This window comes from Bos taurus, chromosome 3 (assembly GCF_002263795.3).
Source record: "Bos taurus isolate L1 Dominette 01449 registration number 42190680 breed Hereford chromosome 3, ARS-UCD2.0, whole genome shotgun sequence".
In the NCBI taxonomy this organism is placed as follows: Eukaryota; Metazoa; Chordata; class Mammalia; order Artiodactyla; family Bovidae; genus Bos; species Bos taurus.
This window is the reverse complement of record NC_037330.1, coordinates 59,185,003-59,197,104: the sequence shown is the minus strand read 5'-3', so window position 1 is coordinate 59,197,104 and position 12,102 is coordinate 59,185,003. Positions and strand designations below refer to the sequence as shown.

General features: G+C 46.7%; 1 protein-coding gene across 1 annotated transcript in view; it reads right to left on the bottom strand.

The window, feature by feature from the left end:
- LPAR3 (lysophosphatidic acid receptor 3) overlaps window positions 1-11,524 on the bottom strand; it is an 83,772-nt gene extending 72,248 nt beyond the window's left edge. Inside the window, exon 1 of the mRNA NM_001192741.3 lies at window positions 11,359-11,524. The gene's annotated coding sequence lies outside the window, so the exon portion shown is untranslated. The remainder of the gene's footprint in view (window positions 1-11,358) is intronic.
- Between the last annotated feature and the right edge of the window lie 578 nt (window positions 11,525-12,102).

Sequence of the window (12,102 nt, the reverse complement as noted above, 5' to 3'; positions counted from 1 at the left end):
AGTGAAAAAGCTGGCTTAAAACTCAACATTCAGAAAACTAAGATCATGGCATCTGGTCCCATCATTTCATGGCAAATAGATGGGAAAAAGATGGAAACAGTGAGAGATTTTATTTTCTTGGGCTCCAAAATCACTGTAGATGGTGACTACAGCCATGAAATTAAAAGACGCTTGCTCCTTGGAAGAAAAGCTATGACCAACCTAGACGCATATTAAAAAACAGAGACATTACTTTGCCAACAAAAGTCCGTCTAGTCAAAACTATGGTTTTTCCAGCAGTCATGTATGGATGTGAGAGTTGGAATATAAAGAAACCTGACCTCCGAAGAATTGATGCTTTTGAACTGTGGTGTTGGAGAAGACTCTTGAGAGTCCCTTGAACTGCAAGGAGATCCAACCAGTCCATCCTAAAGGAGATCAGTCCTGAATATTCATTGGAAGGACTGATGCTGAAGCTGAAGCTCCAATACTTTGGCCACCTGATGTGAAGAGCCGACTCATTGGAAAAGACTGATGCTGGGAAAGATTGAAGGCAGGAGGAGAAGGGGACGACAGAGGATGAGATGGTTGGATGGCATCACCGATTCAGTGGACATGAGTTTGAGTAAACTCCAGGAGTTGGTGATGGACAGGGAGGTGTGGTGTGCTAAGGTCCACAGGATCAGAAAGAATTGGACACAACTGAGCAACTGAACTGAACTTAAATGAATTGATTGTTAAGATGCCTACACAACAAATTCAGAGCAATTGCTATCACAATCTCAGTGGCACTTTATTTTTTTTACAGAAATAGAAAAAAAAATCTTACAATTCATGTGAAAACACAAAGGATTCCAAATAGCCAATACAATCTTGAGAAAGAACAAATCTGGAGGCCTTATATTTCCTGGTTTCAAAACATACTTCAAACCAATATAAAGTTACAGTGATCAGAAAAAGTATGACATAAAGACAGACATATTACTTTGCCAACAAAGGTCCATCTAGTCAAGGCTATGGTTTTTCCAGTGGTTATGTATGGATGTGAGAGTTGGACTGTGAAGAAAGCTGAGTGCCGAAGAATTGATGCTTTTGAACTGTGGTGTTGGAGAAGACTCTTGAGAGTCCCTCAGACTGCAATGAGATCCAACCAGTCCATTCTAAAAGAGATCAGCCCTGGGTGTTCTTTGGAAGGAATGATGCTAAAGCTGAAACTCCAGTACTTTGGCCACCTCATGAAAAGAGTTGATGCATTGGAAAAGACTCTGATGCTGGGAGGGATTGGGGGCAGGAGGAGAAGGGGACGACAGAGGATGAGATGGCTGGATGGCATCACTGACTCGATGGACATGAGTTTGAGTGAACTCTGGGAGTTGGTGATGGACAGGGAGGCCTGGCATGCTGCAATTCGTGGTGTTGCAAAGAATCGGACACGACTAAGCGACTGAACTGAACTGAATAGACAAATGGAGGCTTCACTGGTGGCTCAGATGGTAAAAAATTTGCCTGCAATGTGGGAGACCTGGGTTTGATCCCTGGGTCAGGAAGATCCCCTAGAGAAAGCAATGGCTATCTGCTGCAGTATTCTTGCCTGGAGAACTCCATGCACAGAGGACCCTGGTATGCTACAGCCCATGGGGTCACAAAGTCGGACACGACTGAGTGACTGACACACATAGACAAATGGAACAGAATAGACAGCCCAGGAATAAATTCATGTGTATATGATCAACTGATCTTTGGCAAGGGTGTCAAGAATATGCAATGGAGAAAAGACAGTGTCTTCAACAAATGGTGTTGGGGAAACTGGATATCAAAAGACCAAAAAGAATATGGCCTCTGGTGATAACTGGCCTGAGTGTAAAGCCTTGCTTTTGTTGCTGTTGTTTAGTCACTCAGCTGTATCAGACCCTTTGTGACCCCATGGACTGTAGCCTGACAGGCTCCTCTGTCCATGGGATTTTCCAGGCAGGAATACTGGTGTGGGTTGCCATTTCTTCCAGGGGATCTTTCTGACCCAGGGATCCAACCTATGTCTCCTGCACTGGTGGGCAGATTCTTTACCACTGAGCCAACAGGTAAACCTAAAGCCTTGCTTACCAGGTTTAACCTCTCTGTACCTAATTGTGTCATCTATAAAATGGAGGTAACAACAGTACCCTCTTCCTAAGACTACTGTGAGATTTAATGAGGCATTCAGAGTAGTCTCTGACATAGAGGCTGTATTGTTATTGTCAGTGGGGCCTGAGGACAGTTGGGCTTCCCAGGTGGCACTAGACCTGGGTTTCCATCCCTGGGTCAGGAAGATCCCCTGCAGAAGGAATGGCAACCCACCCCAGTATTCTTGCCTGGGAAATCCCATGGACAGAGGAGCCTGGCGGGCTGCATTCCACGGGGTCACAGAGAGTTGGACACAACTGAGCATGCACACACGAGGACAGTTACTTATCCTCTTTGAGCCTCAATTTTCTCTGTTATGAAACTGAGACAAGACTAACTTGTCAGGTTATTGGGTTATTGGGACAAAGTGAACGAACAGCCAGTGTAAAGTTCTCAGCCCACTTCCAGGTCCAGAGGCGTCAGACAAGTCCAGTAAAGCAACAGGGCAAGTCTGTTCCCGACAGGTGGGGGCGGGGATCCCAAGAGAGACCAGGGAGGGAAGATCAAAGGAGGAAATCCCTCCCTCAGGCTGGGTGGGTCACTGGCGTTACAACCTCAAGACGTCTCCCCTCTACCACCCTGTCCAGGGTCACTAACTGGTGTTTCTCACTACCAGTTGGAAACATGCAGCCCCAGAGAAAAAGTATAAATGGAGTTTAGCCAGCTGGGTGTTTAATCTTCACCCGATGAAATTAAACCCCATGTTTAATCTTCTAATAATTTCACTACACTTCCTCTACCACTTTGGATCTTGGAGTAACCCATCCAAATATATTCATTAAAAGACCAATGAGCAGTTTTCGAGGTGAGTTCATGTCTCTTCCCATTGAGCCCATGGTGAGATGGGCAGGATAGCTTTCTCCTTCTCACAGAGGAGAAAAGTAAAACCAGGAGACACTGATTCACTCTGACCAGCTCTCATCCTTTGAGCCCAGGGCTCTTTTCACCACTCTGACCACTGCAGCCTCTTTTTTTTCAGTAGTTAATCCTCTAACCCCATGAGAAATAAAATATGCAGATTTGGTTTTTGTAATGACATTAATGCCTTTTGCAAGCATTTAGTGATTCTAGAAGTAATATAATATGATTGTGGTAAATGTCAATAAAATTTGTAAATGTATCTCTACTTGGAATTTTTGACAAGAGTTTATGGGGAAAATCTATTATCAAATGAAAATGGCTAAAACTCTAAGTACAGATAGAAAATAGCAACAATTAATTAGTTTGCCTCCTTCAGAGAAAACTCAGAAGAGCAAGCAACTCAGTTTACTTCTAACATGTTGAATCATATAATTTAAGAAATAGTTTCTCCTAACGAATTTTACCTTCCCCATCATCTCAACAGAGTTTACCAGCTGAACTAGGCCACAGACATCAATTATCTGACTACCGAAGTTAGATTAGAACTTAACTAAGAAAGGCTAGTGTTGACCTAATATCAACCCATGGAAACTTTTTAAAATGTATATACTATTTCTCTTTTTGCTTTCTATCATTCCTATCTTCTCTCTTTCTCTACCTTCTCTTTTCTTCCCTCCCCAGAACTGAGGGGCCAGCAGGTGGCTGAGAATGCAGTTATGATGAAAGGGAGTCTGGGGAGTTGCAAGGAAGAATGGGCTATAGTTGGGGAACCATAGGGAGCTGGAGGGATTGGAGGCTGATAATAAAGCTGCACACATGCCTGAGCTAACAGGCCTGGCAGTCAAAGACAGGCAGCAGTGGGAAGAGAGGTGGACACAGGGGAAGCAGGATGGCCTTTGTGGCTGAGAGATGAGCTACTTTGAACAAATAAGTAAAAATACTGAAGGCAATGGGAGTCAAGTTTCTAACTGCCAGAGATGATATGTAGAAATATATAAACAGGTAAGACTAGAAAGATCCTTGGGTGTTGGATTGGAATTGGAGGTCTTAGTATGAACTCATGATTTTATAATATATGGCCTTATGTAGACAATATATAAATGTATATATATATATACATATATTTCCTAGTTTGTCCTCTGAGAGATCTAAAGCAACAATACCCCAGTAACAATGGCACACCAACCTTCCATATCTTGTTTTCTAAATACCATTCTCTACCAAAAGGGATGACTAACCAGGTCAGGGAAAGTACAAGATAAGCCTGAGATAGCTCGTGATGACAGAAAACTTTAAAATGCTCAGTGAATGATAAAGATGCCAAAAGGACAAAGGAGCAAGTTCAGAGGGACTCTCAACTGGTCAAACTGAGAACAATTTGAGCATCAAAATAACTAATGATAGTATGAGATCTCAACATATTGTATTCAAAAAGAATCCACAAATACGTCCTAATATAATGAATAAATGCATGAAGGAGAAAGAAAGTTCTTCCTTATAATTGAATGCCAACTAACAAATGTGAAAGGAGTAATGGAACTAAAGAATCACCATTTGGCAACCTTCAGAGAGGTAGCTGATTCTGGCAGAAGTCAGCAGGGAAGAATAAAAAGTCATGTCTGACTGTTCGTCAACCCCATGGACTTTACAGTCCATGGAATTCTCCAAGCCAGAATACTGGAGTGGGTAGTCTTTCCCTTCTCCAGGGGATCTTCCAAATCCAGGGATTGAACCCAGGTCTCCCGCATTGCAGGTAGATTCTTTACAAGCTGAGCCACAAGGGAAGCCCAAGAATACTGGAGTGGGTAGCCTATCCCTTCTCCAGTGGATCTTCCCGATCCAGGGATCAAACCGGGGTCTCCTGCATTGCAGGCGGATTCTTACCAACTGAGCTATCAGGGAATCCCAATAAGGCTTTAGGTAGAGGTTTAATGAGGAACAGGCTATTAGAATAATCTCAGAATGCCTCTCCACAAACACCAATATATTTCAAAGGGAAAAATGGTGAATTGAAGGTGGGGAGATGTGGCAGACACCAACATAATCAGGTGATTAGGGCCAAAATTCCAGTGGTGGATAGGCTGATATTGTGTATCTTCTAATGTGATGTGCTGAGAAGAGCAGAGCATCCTGCCAAGAACATATGCTCAAGTCTGGTTGGGAAGAAATGCTGGCCAGACCCAGTCTGAGAGTCATCTACTGTATGCAAGACCTGTATAACTGCAAGGGCTTTAGGAAAGGGAAAGTCTGAGTAACTATTCTAGAAAACAATATGACAAATTTAACATGAATCCCAAATCAGGCAGGAAAAAAAGAGACATCTGGGGGACTCTTGATGAAATATGCGTGGGCTTTGTGGATTGGATGGTACTGTTGTAACAATGGCAACTTCCTGGTTTGGTGATGCAAGGATTATTGTTATGTGCAACTTGACTGGGTTAAGGGATGCCCACGTAGCTGGTAAGTAAGTGTGCCATGAGGGTGGTTCTAGAAGAGATTAGCATTTGGATCTGTAGACTGAGTAAAGAAGATGATCCTCAAGCAAAGTGGCTGAGTATCATCCAGTCTGCTGAGAGACTGAATAGAGCAAAAAGGAGGCAGAAGAGCCAATATTCCCTGTTGTCTGAGCTGGGATAACATCTCCTCCTGTCCTCAGACATCAGCGCTTCTATTCCCAGGCCTTCAGACTCAGACTGAATTACACTACCTGCTTTGCTGGTTCTTTAGTTTGCAGATGGCAAGACTGTGTGACTTCTCAGCCTCCATGACCCTACGTCAATTCTTGAAACAAACACCCTCTTATAAATAGCTATCCCATTGGTTCCATTCTTTGGAGAACCCTGACTAATCCTAATGCCATGCTGCTGCTGCTGCCAAGTTGCTTCAGTCGTATCCGACTCTGTGTGACCCCACAGACGGCAGCCCACCAGGGTCCTCTGTCCCTGGGATTTTCCAGGGAAGAATACTGGAGTGGGGTGCCATTGCCTTCTCCGCCTAATGCCATGGGGATATAGAAAAAGATTATACTTATTTTCTCCTTGCCAGATCCATATGACAGTTTAGTTCAGGGAGAGGGTTCCTATTCAAAGGATTGACCTATTAGAAATCAACCAGGGCAGGAGGCGAATTATTCAGGGATGTTCTATACCCAGTGCCTTGCTTTGATCTTCAACAACTAGTTACTTTCAAGGGCTCTGAGCCTTAACATTGGATTCTAGCTCCCTTTGGGAAGTGAACGTCTGTGATGGACTCTACTGCCCACCTTTGATTTACATGCTCTGAGTCCATCTGGGGACAGCTCAAGCCTTTCTGAAAAAGAGGGGTCTGGAGGCAGCAAGACTAAAAGGGGAGACCAGGGGAATGGCCTTAAAGGTGCATTTACAAAGCAAGCACACTGCTTTTATTCAGATTGCATATTTGTTTGGAGAGCCTTTGGGCAAACTAGTGGCACTTATGGAGGAGATAAAATGCCCTTCAACCCATCCCTGCCACCTGCCAAGCCACCCTGATGATGCCATATCAGGCTGCACAAGGCTGAATCAACCAGGGCTAGTAGGTCCTCCAGCCAAACATCCAGGGAGCAATAAAGACACAGGAGAGCTGATGAGTAATTTCAGGGGCTGACTAACATCGTTAGGAAGGGGTGCGGCAGGCTGTTTTTCAGAGTGACTCTCAGTCTGGCCCAGACCTGGCTGTATGAATAATTCACATCTGAGGATGGGAGGCAAGGTCCACGGGAGCAGGGAGGGGAACAGGCAAGCGAGGAGTTCAAGGCAGTAGGCTGATGGGACAAGAGGCTAGGGGTTGGGGCCACAGAGGCCAGGCCAGGAGATGAAGAGCAATAAGGATGAAGACATCAGCCTGGAGAGGGAAGAGGGGGTACAAGCCAGGAAGTGAGACTTTCCTTTCACTGGGCTCTGTTCTCCTGGCTCACCAGGCAAGCCAGACAGAGAGCAACACACACCTTTCAGACTGAATTAAATGATAAGCTTAATTGTTTGGGGTAGGACGGGGAATGCCTTGAGTGGTTTAGTGCTTTGCAGAGTAAGCCTTGGAGACTCAAGTTACCAAGTAGGCATAGGCCAGGGAGGATGGCTTGTGCATCCTGCTAGGTTGCTTCAGTAGTGTCCAACTCTCTGCGACCCCATGGACTGTAGCCCACCAGGTTCCTGTGTCCATGGGATTCTCCAGGCGAGAACACTGGAGTGGGTTGCCATGCCCTCCTCCAGACAATCTTCCTGACCCAGGGATCAACCCACATCTCTTCTGTCTCCTTCATTGGCCGGCTGGTCCTTCACCACCGGTGCTACCTGGGAAGCCCAGGGACAGGATAGGGCACCCCAATTTAATGTCTGATGATCGCCAGTACCACTCTGCTCTGACTCACTGGCTGGTTAGTTAACTCTATGTTTCTGTCTACTAAGAACTGAGATGAGCAGACAGCACAGGTAATTCTAAGATGGAATGAAAACTTCTTTGGACCTTTGCCCTGCACCTTCGATCACACAATGTTAGGTAATCTTGGTCCTGAAATTTCTCTTCCTCTCATATTTCCCATGGAGCAATCTTGCAGCCTTTGGCAGGATTTCTTCCTTGAGGAGGCAGCAAGTTCACTCAGCATGTCCAACACCCATGTGGAGATCCTCCCACCCCTACAGCCTGTCTGCCCCATATCTGGAGGCCCTGCCTCTTTAATTCCAATAGTTATGTGACCCTGCTATTGCTAAGTCACTTCAGTCGTGTCAGATCCTGTGCAACCCCGTAGACGGCAGCGCACCAGGCTCCCCCGTCCCTGGGATTCTCCAGGCAAGAACACTGGAGTGGGTTGCCATTTCCTTCTCCAATGCGTTAAAGTGAAGTCACTCAGTCGTGTCCGACCCTCAGCGACCCCAGGGACTGCAGCCTTCCAGGCTCCTCCGTCCACGGGATTTTCCAGGCAAGAGTACTGGAGTGGGTTGCCATTGCCTTCTCCGTTATGTGACCCTGGCCGGGCACAAAGCTCTTCTGCATACCTGATTTAATGGGACCCAACACAACCAATGCAGGTAGCTAGAAAAAGAATCATTATCCCCATTGTGCAAATGAGAAAACTGATTCAAAGATGATACACAATTTATTCAAGGTCACAAGAGTTCACTCAAGTGTGGCTGGGGTTAGAACTCAGACCCCTGTACACCAAACTGCCTCTCTAACCCAGCACTGTAAGGGCACAAGCTCTTGGGGCTTTCACTCAGCTCTGCGCCCCTCACCTCCACCTTTCCCAGCCACGGCAGGACTAAGTTCCAGGGGATTCCTCCACATACACAAAGAATCCCGGATGAGGGACAAAGGTCAGAGAGGGGGCAGCTCAGTATCTTCAGGAGAAACAATGGACAGAAGAATAAAAGGGCCATGGCGAGGAAGCAGGAAAATGAGTAAGAGAAGTGAGAAGAACATCTCTAAGTCACTCAGGACTTGGGAATCTCTCTTTGCACTCTAACCAGTACAATGTACATTAGCAGCATGTTTATAGAAATGTCAATACTTTAGTGTTCTTGCCTGGAAAATCCCAGCGATGGCAGAGCCTGGTGGGCTGCCGTCTATGGTGTCGCGCAGAGTTGGACACGACTGAAGCGACTTAGCAGCAGGAGGGAAAGGGGGCAGCCAACATTTAAGGAGTACTTCTATACATCAAGACCCCACTAAGTGCTTTCTCTTTTCATCTTGGGAGGTGGATATAATCTTCATTTTTACAGACAAGGAAATTAGAGAGGTGAAGCAAAGTATTCATAGTCGCAAAGCCTGGCCTGGAACAAAGGCTGGTCTGACTGCAAAGCCCAGCTCTTCTCTTTACACCACAGTAATAATGCCCTGGGCCTGGGCTCTGCCATTTAGAACCTTGCAATCAGACTTAACCACTCTGTTGGGTATAATCACAGTCCAGAAAGCATCTTGAATTAATGTATACTCCACAGAGAATGGCTAATGGGTAATTTGAGTTATAGCAATTCCCATTCGAGTTACAATGATTCCCCCAGCCACAGCCCAAAGAAATCAGACGCTAGGCTTAGATTATGGTGGATTTTTGCTCCAAGATGAAAAACCTGGCGGAGAGGCAGCCAGCCTCGGGCATGGGTGCACCACTTTGAGGGTGTGTGCCTTGACCGCTAAGTGGCTATGGTGCTATGTGTGCAGGGGTTCCTCTGTGTCTATATGTTTTGGAAAAATGAGAGAGGATTAGCATGTAGATTTTCAAATAGGTTCTGATGAACATAAATGGAAAATTATCCCATTTTGAAATGTTTTCATTTTAGTCTTCATTTGTAGAAAACATACGTAGATCTGCTCAATTAAACACCTTGTAAATCATCCAGATATGTAAATTGTTCTTTAGTCACTAAGTCCTATTCAACTCTTTGTGACCCCATGGACTGTAGCCCACCAGGCTCCTCTGTCCATAGGATTTCCCAGTGGGTTGCCATTTCCTTCTCCAGGGATTCTTCCTGAGGCAGGGATCAAACCCAAGTCTCCTGTGTTGGCAGACAGACTCTACCACTGAGCCACCAGGGAAACCTAGATATTTAACTAGACCTGACCTAATAATATAAAGAGACTGGTAACTACTATTCATGCATCTGTAAGATTCAGAAAAGAAATGTGTTACTTAGAGTTAAAGCTACAAAGTTTTGAATTCTAAAGACAAAAATATAAAACTTGAAAAATGTGTTCAAATAATCTGTTTTTCTAGGTACTTGGTACTTATATGGACTTCCCAGGTAGCGCTGGTGGTAAAGAACCTATCTGCCAATGCAGGAGACATAAGAGACATGGGCTCGATCCCTGGGTTGGGAGGAACCCCTGGTAAAGGGAATGGCAACCCACTCCAGTATTCTTGCCTGGAGAATCCCATGGACGGACAGAGGAACCTGGCAGGCAACAGTCAATGGAGCTGCAAAGAGTCGGATATGCCTAAGCACGCATACCACACACGCACGCACTTGGTACTTATATTGACATAACAATGAATATGTTATGTCCAGATGACTGGATATCACTATATGATATATACAGTCGCATGGTACAAGAGACACCTCCAGAAGCTTATCTCAAGTATAGAAACCTCACTGGCAGGGGTTGCTTGCGGTGTATTTTAGAACAGCCCACTTTGTTTGGACAAGCATGGTGTTAGTAGAGCAGAAGTGGTGTGTTTCTAACTATCACTTCTGTTCAAAAAAAGGAAAATTCTATTCACTGGATCAGAACACACAAAATTGGATGAAATTCCTCATCGGAAGCAAGGTTAGCAACCCCTGATTAAGTAGCTCACTGGAAAACCCAGTAACTCTCCTTAGCAATACAAAAGGTCATGCATTGATGACATGCTGTGCAGTGCATGAAATAATAACCGACTGGTGAAGAGGGATCACCTGTGACTGGCATTTACTTTATTCTCTGACTTACAAAAGTAGGAGCCGTGAGAAGCTGAAAGAAGCTCTTAACTTCTAAAATAATATCCCAAAGCCAGGTAATACCCAGGGCAGCAAAGAAGTAGGGGGGGTGAAACGCACCGCAGTGACAGTAACAAGTAACATTTCATGGAAAATGCCGTTTAAAAATGACCCACATATTTTGGGGGCAGTTTTAATGATTCCCTTAATAAAACTAAACTGTTTCCAATAGCACAGTCACTCCTCAAAGTATTTGCTTGAGAAATTTCTAAGCAATTTTAGGTAGTTGTAACTTGTTGAAGGAAAGCAATAAAGTAACACTGCTACAGAACAAAGCACTTTTGTCTGCAGGTGGTGAGGGGGACCGTCAGGACCTTCACTTACTCTCAAAGCACTGCCCCTGACAGAGTTACTAGTGAATTCATAATAACCATTTCCCAAATCTTTGGATACCTCGCATGGTTCGAACTGTTCCCTAACTAACACACCGCCACTCCCGGGAGGAGTTGATGGCTGGAAAAGGTTCTATCTGTGGGCTCTACGGGAGAACCTAAGTTCACCATCGACGGCTGCAAGATCGAGTTTGGAAAAGAAGCACCTGTGCAAAGCCAGCGGAACCTGCGCCCGGCTCTCCGCTCCTCTGAGCCCAGCCCACCAGCTCACAGCAGGCAAGGACGCAGCGCGGATTCTGCATCCCGACGGCTTTTTACTCCTAGCAGGGAAAAAAGGAAGGCGGAAAGGGCAAGATGTGCTCCACGTCGCCCAAAGAGGTCTGTCCAAGGTACATGGAATAGGTTTGGGGTCCGGGCTAGACGTCAGGCAACCCAAAAAAGCCGCGGGCTGGGCCCGGCAGAGATGCGCCCCGACCTCCCCACGCGGCCCGGCCGGCTGCAGCTCCGGGAACCCTCCCCGAGCTCCGCGCCCCACTCACCGCTCACGCTCGCCCGCGCCGCCGAGCCCGGGAACCGGGACCGCTGCTGCTGCCGCATGCCCTCGGGGCCGAGCGCGACGGGCGACCGGGGGCCGAGCGCTAGCAGCGGCGGAGGACGCGGCGGGCGGGCGGGCGGGCGGCGGCGCGCCTCCTCTCCAGTGGCCGCTTAGACCCGCTGGGAACCCAAAGTTTGGCAGAGCGAGGGGCGGCGCCCAGGGGGCGGAGGGTCCGCGTCCCGCCCAGCTCCGCCTCTCCCGCTCCGCCCGGCCCGACTGTTCCCACGGGAGAGCGCCCCCCACCGGCGAGGCACGGATCGGCGCTCGGGGCTCTTCTGCAGATGCCCTTCTGCCTGGGACTGGTCCTCAGGAGTGCGACCGGCCTCCAGGAGATGGCACTCATTGAAGGACCCCTAGCACCCACAGGCCCTACAGAGCCATAGCTTGGAGCCCTGTATTAAAGCACTGTCCCCCTGTACCTCTCCTCATTCTGCGGGGAGAGATTCCTTTGAAGTGGCTTCAGGAAAGTACAGACCACGTGGGAGGCAGCTGGCCGCTTGCTCTAAAACTCGAATCCCAAAGCCCTTTAAGGGAGCAGGCAGTCCCAGAAGCTAAGGGTGTTTACAGACATTTGATTCGGGGCCTTTTCCTAGGCACCTGTTTATTGCAACAGGGAACAAAAAATATTTAAATTTCTTGTAAGAGAATTCTGGGCCTCTTGGGGTCAAGAGTCTTGGATACTGTTTCT